Below are 16,377 nucleotides of genomic sequence, written 5' to 3'. Positions count from 1 at the left end.
CAATAAGATCTTAAGTTCTCATGTTGACCCATGTGACAAAAACCTGATAGCCTAGAGTCAGGGCTTTAAGATCAAGTTTGGGGCCCCAGCAAGATGAGAAGTCAGACTGAAGATGCGAACACCTGAAGGACACCCTGAGTGAACTAGAAAAAAAAAAGAAACTCACTGAAAAAATTGACAGTGGGAATAATTATGTCTTGTCTCTGGCTCTGGGTTTCTGAATTAAATTGAAGACAAAGTGTAACCACCCCATGATTAGGGAATTCCTCCTAACCATAAGCTCATAAATACTCAGATTTGAGACCAGAAGTTTCACAGCCTACATGGCCCAGAAGAACCCATAATTTAAGAAGTGTCACAAGAAAATATGCTCAGTATCACTAGACATTAGGAAAATACAAATCAAAACTATAACGAGATACTACTTCACACCCATTAAGATGGCTATTAAAAATAAAAACCCACAAAAAATAATGTGCTGAAAAGGATGTCGAGAAATTACAACTCTTATGCACTGTTGATGGGAATGTAAAATGCTGCAGCCACTGCAGAAAAAGTTTGACAGTTCCTCTTAAGGTTTAACTCCAACAATCCCACTTCTAGGTATATACCCCAAAAAACTGAGGGCATAGACTCTGATATTTGTACACCAATGTTCACAGCAGCATTATTCACAATCGCCAAAAGGTGGAAACCAAAATGTCCATTAAGAGATAAACAAAATGTGCTCTGTACACACACACACACACACACACACACACACACACACACACACACACATATTATTCAGTGATAAAAGAATGAAATTCTGACACACACTACAACACGAATGAACCCTGACAACATTACATGGAGTGAAATAAGCCAGACACAGAAGGTCAAATATTATATGATTCCGCTTTTACAAGGTACCTAAAATAGGCAAATTCAGAGATACAAAATGAACAGCAGGAGCAAAAAGCAGAAGAGAATGGAGAATTATTTTTTAAAGGGTACAGTTTTTGCTTGGGATGATGAAAAAGTTTTGGAAATGGATAGTGGCAATCACTGTACATTATAAATACACCTAATGCCAATCCATAACGGTATACTTAAAAATGGTTAAAAGAGTAAATTCTATATTATGTATTAAAAAAAAAAAACCATAAAAGCAAAACACTAAAAGACTAACTGAATCAAAGAGAAATCTCTTCTTAAAAAATATAAAATTTCAGAGACTGTCCCAGGTGCAGACGGGGCTGACAAAGGAACAGTGGCAGCTGTCCACCCAGCCTTGGCTCCAGCGCCACACAATCCAGTCTTTCTTCAAGCTGCTGACCAAGTTGCTGACCCTCTATTGGCACCAGGAAGATCAGGCAATTCTGCTGGTGAATATGGATGGAGAAGTGAAGCCTTGGAAGATGAAAGGCATATGTAGATGAAGAGGTACCCCAGGTAACAGCACCACCTTCCTGCTATGTGAGAGAGAACCCTTGAAAGCCTTCTTGAAAAAACCCTCCCTCCCTAGTTACGGCTTCAGATGATACAGGCACAGTTGAAATCCAAATGTAATTTCATGAAACCTTAAACTAGAATCACCCAGCTAAGCTGCTTCCAGGTTCCTGATTTATGGAAACTGAGATAATACATTTTTGTTTTGAGCTACCATATTTTTGATTAATCTGTTATTCAGCAATAAATGTAGTGCTTATTATATGTACCAAATATGTACATGTGTGTACATACATATATACATACATAGATGTATGTATGTATGTGTGTGTCTATATACATATATATATAAAAAATTTCAATATAAGCCTCAAAAAAAAGTTTCAAAGAATGTGAGACCACAACCAAAAATATCATTTCAACGGGAGAAAATAACTAGGAATATACGAAGTGCTGTAAATGTTAAAAATAAAAATAAATAAAAATAAACATGAGGAAATAAACCATCACAAGCAAATCTGAAACTTCTTTATATGCATACGGGGGATGGACAAATAAGTAAATAGATAATGGCAGCAATGTTTCTCCCTGTCAGAGAAAGAGGTTACAAGTAGCAAGAGAGGAAAGCCAGGTCTATTAGAGAGATTAATATGAGCTCATATTGATATATGTACAGATGGATAGATACAGAAACAAATATAGATATGTATTGTACCATAGTAGCATACAGAGCTTAGACTCAGGATGTCTAGGAGCAGTGACACCCCAGTATCAACGAGCACACCTACAACCAGATTTTGATTTCTAAATACCATTCACCAATAAAAGGAGCCAGGACTCCAAGGAGAAATGACTGATTCTAGGGATGAAGAAGGAAAAATACAACATAAGCCTGGAATATTCTGTTGTGACAGAAAGCAAGGAGGTACTTTAAAAAGAAAAAAAAAATAGAAAATATGTGGGCATGTCAAAAGATTAAAGGAGCCAATCTGAAAGACCCTGCCAATAGCTAAACAAAGGTAGAACAATTTTAGCAAAAATACATAACAATAGTATTGGATGATAACCCCGCAAATAAATACAAACTCTCTCCTCTAAGAGATGAAACTTAATTCCCCTTCCTTTCAATATACACTGGACTTGGTAACTCACTTCCAGAGTCAACGATAAAAATGGAAATAAAGTAAATTGACAGTGAAAAACCTGACAATCACTATCTCAGCCAAGTGTTCATCAAAAGTGATGTCTTATTCATAGCATGTACAATCATGCACCATGTAATGAAGTTTCAGCCAAAGATGGACTGCATATACAACAGTGGTCTCATCAGATTATAATGTAGCTGAGAAATCCTATCCCCTAGGGATGTCATAGCCATCTTAATATAATGGCACAATGCATTACACAAATGCCACTGAATTACGACTTCTATAGTATTCAGTACTGCTTTTACATGTTTGTAGCCTAGGAGCTATAGGGGAACAGAATTTGTCACTCCAAAATATCTCTCTTTGGCATAAGGATTTTAGGTTGGTTAATTTTAAGAAAGAGCAGGCATGACAAAAGCTTTGAAAACCAAGAGGCAAGTTAACAAAAAAGGCCAGGAGATAATGAAAAATCAAGACATTTTATGCCCTAAAAGAAATGGGGTTTTGTACACACATTTCTAACAAACCTAATCATATTATTTCCTAATCAACGGATTAGAATCTATAAATTAATAAGTGAAAGAAAAATAGCCTCACAAAAGTAGTAACTGCTGGTGAAAAAAATATAAAAGGCAAAGAAAATTTTAAAACATAAGCTTAGAGCAACTTTGAGTATGAACAAAAACTTAAAATCCTCAGAAGTCCTTGAGACTATCACAATTTAATATTCTGCTATGGCTCACATTCGTAATGAGAGTGGAAAATTATGTCCACTATACCCCACTTATAAAATTGAGGGGGAGGAAAGATAAACATTGAGTGATCCCAGTTAAGTATCTCAAATTAAATCCATGCATTTTTCTCTTTATCCTCCACCAAAATGACAGTAATGGAAAGAGAGAGAAAAGCAAAAACCCGTAAGAGCAAAAGAACCCAGAAAGGGAGATAACAGCAGATGTGTGATATAACTAAATCAATGAAAGATGAGAATTTAATGGATAGGTGCATAGGAACTGATTTAGTTAACTAGAGAAAAGCAACCTTAAATGCCTGTGAAGGCATAAATATTACCAAATTGACACAAGAAAAAGATGTGAACATTGTTGTAGCAATAAAAGAAATGGAATTCATTATTAAGAATCTTTCCATAAAAAAAAAAAAAAATCAGACCCAGCGGGCTTCTCCAGTAACTTCTTTTAAACTTGTAAGAAATAGCAACAAATTTACCTAAACTTTCCCAGAAATAAAAAAAGGAACATTTTGCGGCTCATTTTATGAAGTCAGAATGCATGATCCTAAACCTGACAATGACATTCAAGGAAGAAAAATTACCAAGCATTCTCTCATGAAGGCAGATATAATACACTAAATAAAATATGAGCAAATCAAATCCAGTGATATTTAAATATTACCATCAAGTAGGCTTTATTCTAAAAGCAAGTTAATATTTGTAAATTATTAATATACTCGCAAAAAAAATAAAAACTCTTAGCAAACTAAGAACAGAAGGGAACTTCTATAATCTGAAAGAGTAACTACAAAAACCTTCAGCAAACATAATTTTCCCACTGCATTAGCTATAAACAGTTCTACTATTCAACTACATAGTGAGGGTCCTTACTAGCATAATAAAGTCAAGTCAACGAGAGAAAATGTGTATGAAGAACAAGGAACGCAAACCAGAAGGAAATTTATTCATGTACAAAACCCTAGAAAGGCTCAAAAATTTGAATATGTATTTAGAAGAACGTGAGCTAATAAATATATAAAGAAGAATAAAATTGGAAAAATCATCATTTGGGAACCAAATGATGAGTCATCAATGGATGCTAAAACTAACAAATAAGTGTGTGTGTGGGGGGGGGGGTCAAACTAATGAGTGAAATATGATGAGAAACAGTATATTTACATTGTCTCAAAGTACTTTCCCACAAAATATATATTAACTACAAAGAGAAAAATAGTACTTTTCAGTGGAGAAACCTGGCAAACACCATCTTAACTAAGTGATCAAAGTTAATTTCACCAGTAATAAGACAAAAGATCACTTAATTTGTCATTCCTTATAAAAATCCATAACTTGAATCTAATCATGAAGAAGCATCAAATAAATCCAAACTACAAAATAACTGTCCAGTGCATTTCAAACATATCAAGGTAAAGAAAGACAAAGAAAGACTGAAAAACTATTCCAGATTAAGAAACAAGACTAATTAAATAAATAATCCTTGATTGGACCCTGAGCCAGAATTTTTTTTCCTTTTGCTATAAAGAACATTTTCAGATAAACTGGTAAAACTGAAATAAAGTCCGTAGATTAGATAATAGTGCAATATCAATGTTAATTTTCTGATTTTGGTAACTGTACTGTAGTACTTTAACAGAATGTACAGTTCCTTAAAAAGGGCAGGTAGGACACTGAGTATTTAGGTGTAAATGAGCAGTATGCCTGAAATTTACTTTCGAATAGTTGAGGGGAAAAAAATTATGTTTATATAAATATGTATAGTTAGAAAGAGATAAACTATAATAAAGCAACTGTGTTAAATGTTAACATTTGTGGAAATAAGTTAGGGGCATATATGAGAATTATTTGTACTAGTTCTACAACTATCCTAAATGTAATTTCAAAATAAAAAGTAAAAACTTTAAAGAATCACAGCTTATCACAGCAGTGACTCACAAGTGGAAACTACCACAAGATCCAGTGCTAGGGTAGAAAAATCTAAGCTGTAAATGGATGAATTGTTGGAGGTTTAATGTAGACTACCTGTGAAGTGAAATAAGTGTTACTTGAAAGTACACTTGGATTAGTTATAAATGTATACAGCAAACTCTAAGGGAACCACTAAAAATTTTTTTAATGAAGTATAACTGAAATGCAAAGAAAGAAAAAAATGGAATCATACAAAATGTTCAATGGCAAAAAAATAGTGGAAGACAAAAACAGGAAGAAAAAGGGAGCGAATGGAAAACAGTAACAAATATGGTAGACATTAATCCAACTATATCAAAAATCACTTTGAATATAAATGGTCTAAATTCATCAATTAAAAGAGAAAGATTGTCAGAGTGCATCGAACAAGACCCACCATAAGCTGTCTACAAGAAACCCACTCTAAATAAAAAGGCACATGTAAATTAAAAGTAAGGTCTGGAGAAAGACACACTATGCTAACAATAATCAAAAGAAACAGGAGTAACTATATTAATTTCAGACAAAGCAAATGTCAAAGCAAGTAAAGTTATTAGGGATAAAAAAGGCATTACCCAATGTTAAAGGGGTCAATTCTCCAAGAAGGCATAACAATCTTTAACATGTTTGTACGTACCAACTGTGTCAAACTTCATAAGGCAAAAACTAATAGACTACAAAAAGAAATAGATGAATCTGTGACCATAGAGACTATAACACTGCTGTATCAGAAGTGGACTGATCCAGCAAGCAGAAAATCAAGAATGACATAGCTGAACTCAATAACACCATCAATCAACTAGATTACAGGCATACCTCATTTTATTGTACTTAGCAGAATTTTTTTTTTTTTTTTTTTTTCAAATTGAAGGTCTGTGCCAACCCTGTATCCAGCAAGTTTACCAATACTGTTTTTCCAGCAGCATTTAAGTCTCTGTGTCACATTTTGGTAATTCTCAAATTTTTTCATTATTATTATATTTGCTTTGATGACTGGTGATCAGTGATCTTTGATTCTACTACTGTAATTTAAGGGCGAGCACAAACCACGCCCACATAACCTGGTAAAATTATTTCATAAATGTTGTGTGTGTTCTGACTGCTCCGACAAGCGGCCGACCCCCATCTCTCTCTGTCTCCTTAGGCATTCCTATTCCCCGAGACATACAATATTGAAATTAGGCCAGTTAGTACCTCTACAATGGCTTCTAAGTGTTCAAAGAAAAAAGAACTGCACATCTATCACTTTAAATCAAAAGCTAGAAATGATTACGCTTAGTGAGAAAAGCATGTTCAAAAACCAAGATAGGCCAAAAGCTAGGCCTCTTGTGCCAAAGAGCCGAAATATGCAAGCAGTAGCTGCAGACGTGGTATAAAAAGCAGCAGAACTAGCAAGTGGAACCTGAAGATGTGACTGAATTGCTGCAATCTCATGATGAAACTTTAACAGATGACAGGCTGCTTCTCATGGATGAGCAAAGAAAGTGGTTTCCTGAGATGAAATCTACTCCTGGTAAAGATGCTGTGAAGATTGTTGAAATAACAAAAGACTTAGAATATTACAAAAACTGAGTTGATAAAGCAGTAGCAGGGTTTGAGAGGACTGACTGAAATTTGGAGAGAAGTTCTGTGGGTAAAATGCTATAATACAGCACTGAGTACTACAGAGAAATCATTCATGAAAGGAAGAGTCAATCGATGCAGCAAAATTCACTGTCTTATTTTAAGAAACTGCCATAGGCACCCAACCTGCAGCAACCACCATCTTCATCAGTCAGCAGTCATCAACGATGAGGAAAGACCCATCAAAAGAAAAAAGATTACAATTCACTGAAGGCTCAGATGATGGTTAACATTTTTTAGAAAGAAAATATTTCTTAATTAAGGTTTTTAGACATAATGTTATTGCACACCTAACAGACCACAATATAATATAAACATAACATTTATTTGACCAGGAAACCAAAAAATTTGTGATTTGCTTTATTGCAATATTTGCATTAGTGTGGTGGTCTGGAACTGAACCTACAATATCTCCAAGGTATGCTTGTAATTGACATCTATAGACTATTTCACCGAAAAACGGAAGAATACATATTTCTCTCAAGCTCACTTGGAATATTCACTATAAGATAGAACATATTCTGGGCCATAAAACACACTGAACAAATTTATAGGAACAGAAATCATAGTGTCTGCTCTCAAACCACAAAAGAATTAAGCTAGAAATTAGTAACAAAAGAATTAACTGGAAAATCTCAAATACATGGAAATTAAACAACACAAATATACTTCTCAACAAATAGGTCAATGAAGAAATCACGATAAATTTAAAGACGTTTTGAACTACATGAAAACACAACTTACCAAATTTGTGAGATGTAGTAAAAGCAGTACTCAGAGAACTTATAGTATTGAATGCGTATCTTAGAAAAGAAGATCTAAAATAAATCATCTAAGCTTCTATCTTATGAAAGAGAGCAATTTAATTCCAAAGTAAGCTGAAGAAAAGAAATAGCAAAAATTAGAACAGAAATCAATAAAACTGAACAGGAACCCAATAGAGAAAAATCAACAAAAGCTATATAAAGAAAACTACAGAACTCTGATGAATGAAATCAAAGAACTAAATAAATGGAGAGATATTCCATGTTCATGGATAGAACTGTCAATATTGTCAAGATGTCAGTTTTCCCCAACTTATAGATTCAAGACAATCACTATCAAAATCTCAGCAAGTTATTTTATGGATGTTAAGAAACTGATTCTAAAATTTATTTGGAGAGGCAAAAGACCCAGAATAGCCAACAAAGTATTGAAGAAGAAAAAATACGGAGATGAATCCTACCCAACTTCAAGACTTACCATAAAGCTACAGTAAGCAAGTCAGTGTGTTATTGCCAAAAGAATAGATGACTGAATTGGTGGAGAAGAACAGAGAGCCCAGAATAGAGTTGATCTGTGACAAAGGAACAAAAGCAAAACAGTAGAACAAAAGATAGTTTTACTTTTTCAAAATATGGTGCTAGAACAATTGGACATCCACATGTAAAAAATTTCATCTAGACAGAGAATTTACACCCTTCACAAAAATTAATTCAAAAGGGATCATGGACCTAAATATAAAATAAAAACTATAAAAATCTTAGAAGATAAAATAACAGAAAACCTTGGGTAGAGGACCTTGAGTATGATCATCACTTTTTAGATATAACGAAAAGGCACGACCCATGAAAGAAAGAATTGATAAGCTGAGCGTTAAAATTAAAAACTTTTGCTGTTAAAGACAATGTCAAGAAAATTAGAAGACAAGCTACACACTGGGAGCAAATATTGCAAAAGACATATCTGATAAAGGACTTCATCCAAAAAATACAAAGAACTCTCTTAAAACTCAGTAAGAAAACAATCAACCTGATGAAAAAAATGGGCCAAACATCTTAACAGACACACTTCACCAAAGAAAATATAGAGATGGAAAATAAGCATATGAAAAGATGCTCTACATCACATATCATCAAAGAAATCCAAATTTAAACAATGAGATGCCACTACCTATCAAAATAGCCAGACTCTGGAACACTGACAACACCAAATGCTGGTGAAGATGTGCAGCTTCAGGAACTCTCAGTCATTGCTGAAAGGAAGGCAAAATGATACAGCACTTCAGAAGGCAGATTTGCAGTTTCTTACGAAACTAAAAATACTATTATGTAATATAGCAATTTCACTCCTTGATATTTACTCAAAGGAGTTTAAAACAAATGTACACACTAAAACCTGCACACGGATGCTTATAGCAGCTTTATCGTAACTGCCAAAACTCGGAAACAACCAAGATGTCCTTCAGTAGGTGAATGGATAAACTCTCATACATCCAGACAATGGAATATTATTTGACACTAAAAAGAAATGAGCTATCAAGCCATGAAAAGACATGGAGGAACCTTAAATGTATATTTCTAAGTGAAACAAGCCAATCTGAAAAGGCTACATGCTGTATGATTTCAACTTCAGTCATTCCTCAGTATCTGCGAGGCACTGTTTCATGTCTTGGGTATTGTAAATAATGCTGCTATGAACATGGGGGTACAGATATCTCTGTGACAGTGTTTTTATTTCCTTCAGATATATTTCCAGAATGCTGGAACATATGATAGTTCTATTTTTAATTTCTTAAGGAACTTCCATACCATTTTCCATAGTGGTTGTACCAATTTGCAATCCCACCAACAGTGCACAAGGGTTCCCTTTTCTCCACTTATTTATCTCTTGCCTTTTTGATGATAGCCATCCTAACAGGCCTGAGGTGATATCTCACCTTGATTTTGATTTGCATTTCCCTAATGATTAGTGATATTCAGCACCTTATAGTATACTTGTTGGCTATCTACACATCTTCTTTGGAAAAATGTCTGTTCAGGTCTTTTGCCCATTTTTCAGTTTGGTTATTTGTTTTTTTGTCATTGAGTTGAATGAGTTCTTCAACTATTTTGGATATTACCCCCTTATCAGATATATAGTTTGTAAATATTTAATAGTTTTAAAAATATTTTTAATGTAAAGAAAACATAAGGCATACACTACATAGAGATTTTGAAATTTAGTTACCACAGCCTGCATAGCTAACTGGCACTCTCCTGCTGTCATATAAACTAAAGAATAAACAGTAATTAATAAAACAAAAAAATAAAATTATAATACAAAAGACCAGTAAGACTAAAAGATTTCTTGTGACAGAAAAAAACACATTAAAAAAGCAGATGACTACATTAAAAAGTTGTTCATAAATTATTCCATTCAATTGAAAAAATAAGACAAGTATTAATTACATAAAACATATGTTCGATCCATATAATTAAACCAAGGTTTACTATTTAAAGTATATAAAGAACCCCAATAGTCCAAGAGAAAAACAAAATGGGCAGATGATATGAATGAGCAATTAACTCGTGCAATTGAATACGGATTAACTCTAGGTTGGTACTCAATATTTTTTTAATGTTAAATGAACAATGAATAATATTTTTAAATACAGCAATAAAAATACAGTAACTCCTCAAAGTCATCGGTAAGTTCTGTGAATTTAAGCAGAATGCATAATGTAACAATGGTATAATTTTACCATAGGCTAACTGTTACCAATAAGAGTTAATTTCTTACGGCATCTCATCACCATTATAACAAAATGATACTATTGGAGGACCTGCTGTACAGAGGCTCCTCGACTTCCAAATAGGTTGGTTAAGTGCATTTTAAATCCCAAATGCACTTAATGTACCTAACATACTGAACATCAGAGCTTAGCCCAGACTACCTTAAACATGCTCATGAGAATACTTGCATTAGCCTACAGTTTAGCAAAATCATCAAACACAACAAAAAAACTATAGAGTACCAGTGCCTTACTCTTGAGATTGTGTGCCTGACTGGGAGCCACGCTCGCTGTTGCTGCTCAGCATCACCAGAGTATCATACGGCCTATCACTACCCTGGTAAATGATCAAAATTCAAGGTACAGTTTCTACTGAATGCATATGCTTTCACACCATTGTAAAGTTGAAAATTTTTAGGTGGAACCATAGTATCAAGGACCATCTGTATTCCGCCTTATAATAAACAACAGTACCTCAAAGTCAAACAACCATGTGATAACTCCATCAGAGCAAAAACTAAAACATCAGATATTGTCAAGTAGGTAATAATGTATATAAATAGGAAAACTTAAAAACTACTAGAGAAAGCACTTTGTAAATCAATTTGGCAATACCTAGGTGAAGCTGGAATTACACATGATAATTCCAATATTTTCACTGCTAAGGGATACACTAGATCAGGTGTCAGTAAAGTATGGCCTAGCCAAATCTGGCATGCTGCCTGTTTTCATAAGGCTCATAAGCTAAGAAGGGCTTTTACATTATTAAATGATTAAGGGGGGAAAAAATCATATGAATGTTTCATGACACATGAAATTATAAAAAATTCAAATTTCAGTGTTCACAAAGTTTTATTGGCATACAGCCACACTCATTTGCTTACGTATTATCTATTACTGTTTTCTTGCTAAAATGGCAGCATTCAGTGAACTGCCACAGAGACTGTGTGGACTGCAAAGTAACTATCTGGCCCTTTCTTGCAATAAAGTTTGCTGACTTCTGCCTAGAGAAACATGCACATGTGCACAAGGAAATGTACTTTTTAAAAAAGTTAATACAATACTAGCAACATGAGATATACTTAGATATCCATAGTAGCAGTGTATGTAATAGTAAAAAGTTGGACAGAACCTAAATTTCCAAACAGGGGAATGTATAAATAAAATGTAGTATAATTTAGTAGTTGACAGATGGTCACAAGAATGGGAAGCACAGCACAGGGAATACAGTCAGCATTAATATAAGGACTAGGTACAGAGCCAGAGGAGAGAAAGAGCAATTAAGGGGATCGTTTCATAAACTATATAAATGTTCAACCAATGCACTGTATACTTGAAACCAAGAAAATAAAATTTTAAAAAATGTAGTATATTTGTATTATGAAATACTAAAGGACAATAAAAATAAAAGCACTAGATCATCACCATCAATCTCTCAAACAATGCTGTAAGAATGAAAAGTTGCAGAATACAGTATAACATGATTTATAAAATATACTAAAATATGCAAAACAATTTACACACACACACGCAGTTCAGAGATACATACATAAAGAGTAAAGTACAATGAAATGAAGGAGACTGAAAACTACTTAATATAAGAATGGTGGTTACCCCTGGAAAGGAGGTAGGAGGATGCCAGAAGGAAATAGTTTACCCTAGCTTCAACTGTATTGGTGATGTTTTCTTTAGGTGAGGAAGTAGAACATGAGTTTTTTGCTATATTATTCTTTTTAGTTCGCATTAATGTAAAATATTTCCCCCAAATTTTTAAACTATCATTGATAATATTTTACAAAAAAAAATAGGACAAAATATTTTAAAAAGATCACTGAGACAGAAGTTAACTTCTGCAACAGAAATATAAAATTTAGAAATGTAAGAAGCAGTGAAAGAAAACAGATTCAAATGCAAATGTCAGAAAAATGCCAATAAAGAAATTTTTGGTGGCTCTGTAGTGCTATTGATCCAGTCTTGATCTCAAGAACCTGTCAAGATTCTCCAATGGCAATCTCTTGGAGCCCTGGGCCACCATATTACAAGTTTTAGTACCCTAATGCAGAGATCACATCAAGAGGCTTTTAAACTACATAGAGAGAGTAGGGCCTAACTTTCCATAGAAACAATAAGCAAATAACAGTAAAGTTTCTGGATACAAAATCTATGTTCAAAAATCCATAGCGTTCCTATACTCTAATAACGAAGTGTCAGAAAAAGAAGTGGAAAAAAATAATTCCTTTTGCAATTGCAACAAAAAGATTAAAATACCTAGGAATAAATCTAATGAAACACGCGAGGGACCTATATAATGAAAACTATAAGAAATCGAAGAAGATACTAAGAAACAGATGTTCTGTCTTCCTGGACTAAAAGAATCAACATAGTTAAAATTACCTTATTACCTAAAGCATTATAGAGATTTAATGCAATCCCCATCAAAATCCGATCAGTATTTTTTAAAGAAATGGAACAAAAAAATCATCAGATTTGTATGGAAGCACAAAAGACCCCAAATTGCCAAAGACATCCTGAGAAAAAAAATGAGGCTGGAGGCATCACTCTGTTTGACTTCAAATTATACTACAAAGCGACAGTAATCAAAATGGCATAGTACTGGCAGAAAAACAGACACACAGAGCAGTAGAACAGAATCTAGAGTCCAGAAGTAAACCCATATTTACATGGGCAAATAATTTTCGACAAAAGAGCCAAAAATATACAGTGGAGAAAGGAAAGCCTCTTCCATAAATGGTGCTGGGAAAACTGGAAAGCCACCTGTAAAAGAATGAAACTAGACTGTTGTCTATCACCATACACCAAAATTAATTCAAAATGGATTAAGGACCTGAATATAAGACCTGAAACAATAAAAAGCATAGAAGAAAACATGGGAACGAAACTCAAGGACCTTGAACTTTAAAAGAGGGTTATGAATTTGACCTCAAAGGGAAGTAAAAGCTAAAATAAATGAATGGGGCTACATCAAACTGAAAAGCTTCTGCTCAGCAAAAGAAATCATCAACAAGGTAAAGAGACAATCCTCCGAATGAGAAAATATATTTGCAAGCAACAACTCCAATAAAGACCTAATGCACAAAATATAAAAAGAACTCAACAACAACAACAACAACAACAAAATAATCCAATCAAAAAGTAGAGGGCCTGAACAGACACTTCCCCCTAGAAGACATACAAATAGCTAACAAATACATGAAAAGATGCTCAACATCACTAGCTATTAGGGAAATGCAAATTCAAACCACAAGAAGATACCATCTCACACCTGTTAGAATAGCTAACAGGACAAGTAATAACAAATGTTGGAGAGGATGCAGAGAAATAGGAACCCTCATACGCTGCTGGTGGGACTGCAAATTGGTACAGCCACTATGGAAAACAGGATGAAGGTTTCTCAAAAAACCTAAAAATTGATCTACCATATGATCCAACAACCCCTCTACTGGGCATTTCCCCCAAAGACTTGAAAACTCATAGCTGAAAAGATATTTGCACACCGATGTTCATAGCAGCATTATTCACAGTGGCCAGGACACAGAAGCAATCACCTATGATAGATGATTGGCTAAAGAAGCTGTGGTACATATAAACAATGGAATATTATTCAGCTATAAGAGATGAAATATTGCCATTTGCGACATGGATGGACCTTGAAATAATCATACTAAGTGAAATTAGCCAGATAGAAAAAGTTCAAAATCACATGGTGTCACTTATATGTGGAATATAAATCTAAAAACAAAATACAAACAGAGACTCATGGATGTGGACAATGGACTAGTGGTTACCAGAGGGGAGGGAGGGGGTTATGGGAGAGGGAGAAGGTAGACAGAGGGAAAAAATTTAAATCATTTATTCAAATAAAATTAATTAATTAAAAAATAAAAACACCATAACTATTAAAAAAAGATTATCAGACTTAATTCTGATAAAATTAAATCATTCTTTGGTATTTCTTGTGATAAAAGAGAATGGAGATCAATGCGGACCAAAGAAAAAAGATTAAATGTCAAAACATTTGGAACCCCATTTCATCCAAACTGTGACCACAGGAGTTATCAGAGGCAGAGAAGATTCTGGTTTCCATGAAGCCAAAATCAAGAGAGGTCATGGTGGTGAAGAGGTAGTATCTTCAGCATGTCTCCAGGACTTGGTGACAGATTCATACATATGAGTTTGTGAGGCAGGAAATTTGCAGATTTTTGAACAGAGGAAAGACAGTGTACAAACGAGTCTCGAAAAATTTCTAACTCTTCATCTTCTAAAAAATGGATTCACCTTTGCAAAAAATAAAAAAGTAAATTTACTACACACTGGACACCAGCACTTTTTTTTTTCCCTGCTCTGCTTCAAAGGTTGTAATGCAGTTAACATGGGAGGAAAAACAACTTGATATTCAAATCAAGGATGAAATGTATTTGAAATAGTAAAAAACTCCAAAGGCAAAAAAGATCAAAATATGGCTTCTTTGTTTTCCTACTCAAGGCTATAGTTTTAGATGGCCTCAAGGTAGTTGTTAAGTTGGGACAAAGCAGTGTCTAAATGCCCCAGTTTACCTAGGACTGTCCCAATTTTAGCACTGGAAGTCTGCATCCTCAGGAGAAAGGAGGTCGTAATTTTTGGTTATAGATGCAAAAGGTTCTGGGAAGTACACCACCAGGTAGTCCAAAAAATAGGGGCTGAAAGCAACACCATTTTTAGTGTCAAACGAATACTGCATAGATTATCTGCCTTCTGTATTCACTGTCTTTTGTAGCTGATGTTGGCAACCATAACTTGCAACTGACAATAATAGACCATTCACTGTTGCATCACTCCAAGTAATGTGACTTAAGTATACAACTTCAGTGGTTTGTAATTGTAATCAATAACAGTCTGACTTTGACTTCGTGGATTAACTGTTGTGTTTTATACTGGTACAGTTTAATTTTTTACTGTAAATAATGTGACCATGTTTTCTAAGAGTTTAGGTAATAAAAATAGAAAGATTACAGTAACAACTCCAGTATGACCCAGATATCCCTGAATGAAAGAAAAAAGAAAAGTTTCTAACATTATTCCTCTTTTCTTCTTTCTTATACTTGCCTGGTTTCCGAAATTCAGTAATTGAATCAACCCCTGATCAAAGAAAAGTCAAACCAATGAGTACTTATGTTGTTATTTATATCTTTGAAACTAATTACAAATTGTGTGGCCTACTTTGTTTCTTTAGCTTCCTAAACCATCCAAGTTTAAGAAATAGTATGACTTCATTGAATTAAAAACAAACAAACAAAAAAACACCACATAGGTATGAGAGAGGAAAAACAGTTGTGTAGATTAAGATGGCTGCAATTTCTTTGCTGCTCGTGCCCTTGAATGGTGATGCCTAATTCCCCTCCCCTTAAATCTGGCCTGGCTCTGTGACCTTTGGGCCAATGTAATGTAGCAGAAGTAACTGTCATTTCTGAAGCTGGCCTTAAAATATCTGTGGCTTCTGCTTTTACCCTCTTACAGTGCTGCTTCATCAATAAATGTTAATTCCCCATAAATTCCTATTATTTTTCCTTCCCTTGTCCTGCCCCCATCCCAAAGGGAAAGTAGGAAAATGGAAGAATCAGGAAGTAAAAGGATAAAGAAGGAAAGGATGGAGGCAGGACAGAAATGCTGAAGGAGGTTAAGGCTGTAAGTCAGGTCTCAAGTTCCAGTTCTGATTTCCCCACTAAAGTACTCTAGGTCATGTAACCTCTCCACATCTTTAAATATTTCCTTAAATATTCAGCATACGTTAGTAACGGCAACAGGAACAATCAACTTAATGGAAGTCTAGACATATGGAATACATAATTTCACTCTCTTTCCTCTCACACTACACTACTAACCTACAATATCAAGAATAGGCTAATAACTAGAAAAAGAAAGTAAGTGAAAGAAAAACATTAAAAACTAAA

General features: G+C 34.3%; 1 protein-coding gene across 9 annotated transcripts in view; it reads right to left on the bottom strand.

The window, feature by feature from the left end:
• The window catches only part of SENP6 (SUMO specific peptidase 6), a 91,719-nt gene that overhangs the window by 69,227 nt on the left and 6,115 nt on the right, over positions 1 to 16,377 (bottom strand). The gene's annotated exons all lie outside the window — the stretch shown is intronic.

This window comes from Rousettus aegyptiacus, unplaced genomic scaffold, assembly GCF_014176215.1.
Source record: "Rousettus aegyptiacus isolate mRouAeg1 unplaced genomic scaffold, mRouAeg1.p scaffold_m13_p_1, whole genome shotgun sequence".
In the NCBI taxonomy this organism is placed as follows: Eukaryota; Metazoa; Chordata; class Mammalia; order Chiroptera; family Pteropodidae; genus Rousettus; species Rousettus aegyptiacus.
Note: the sequence above shows the minus strand (reverse complement) of the source record. Positions and strands in the feature narration are given on the sequence as shown.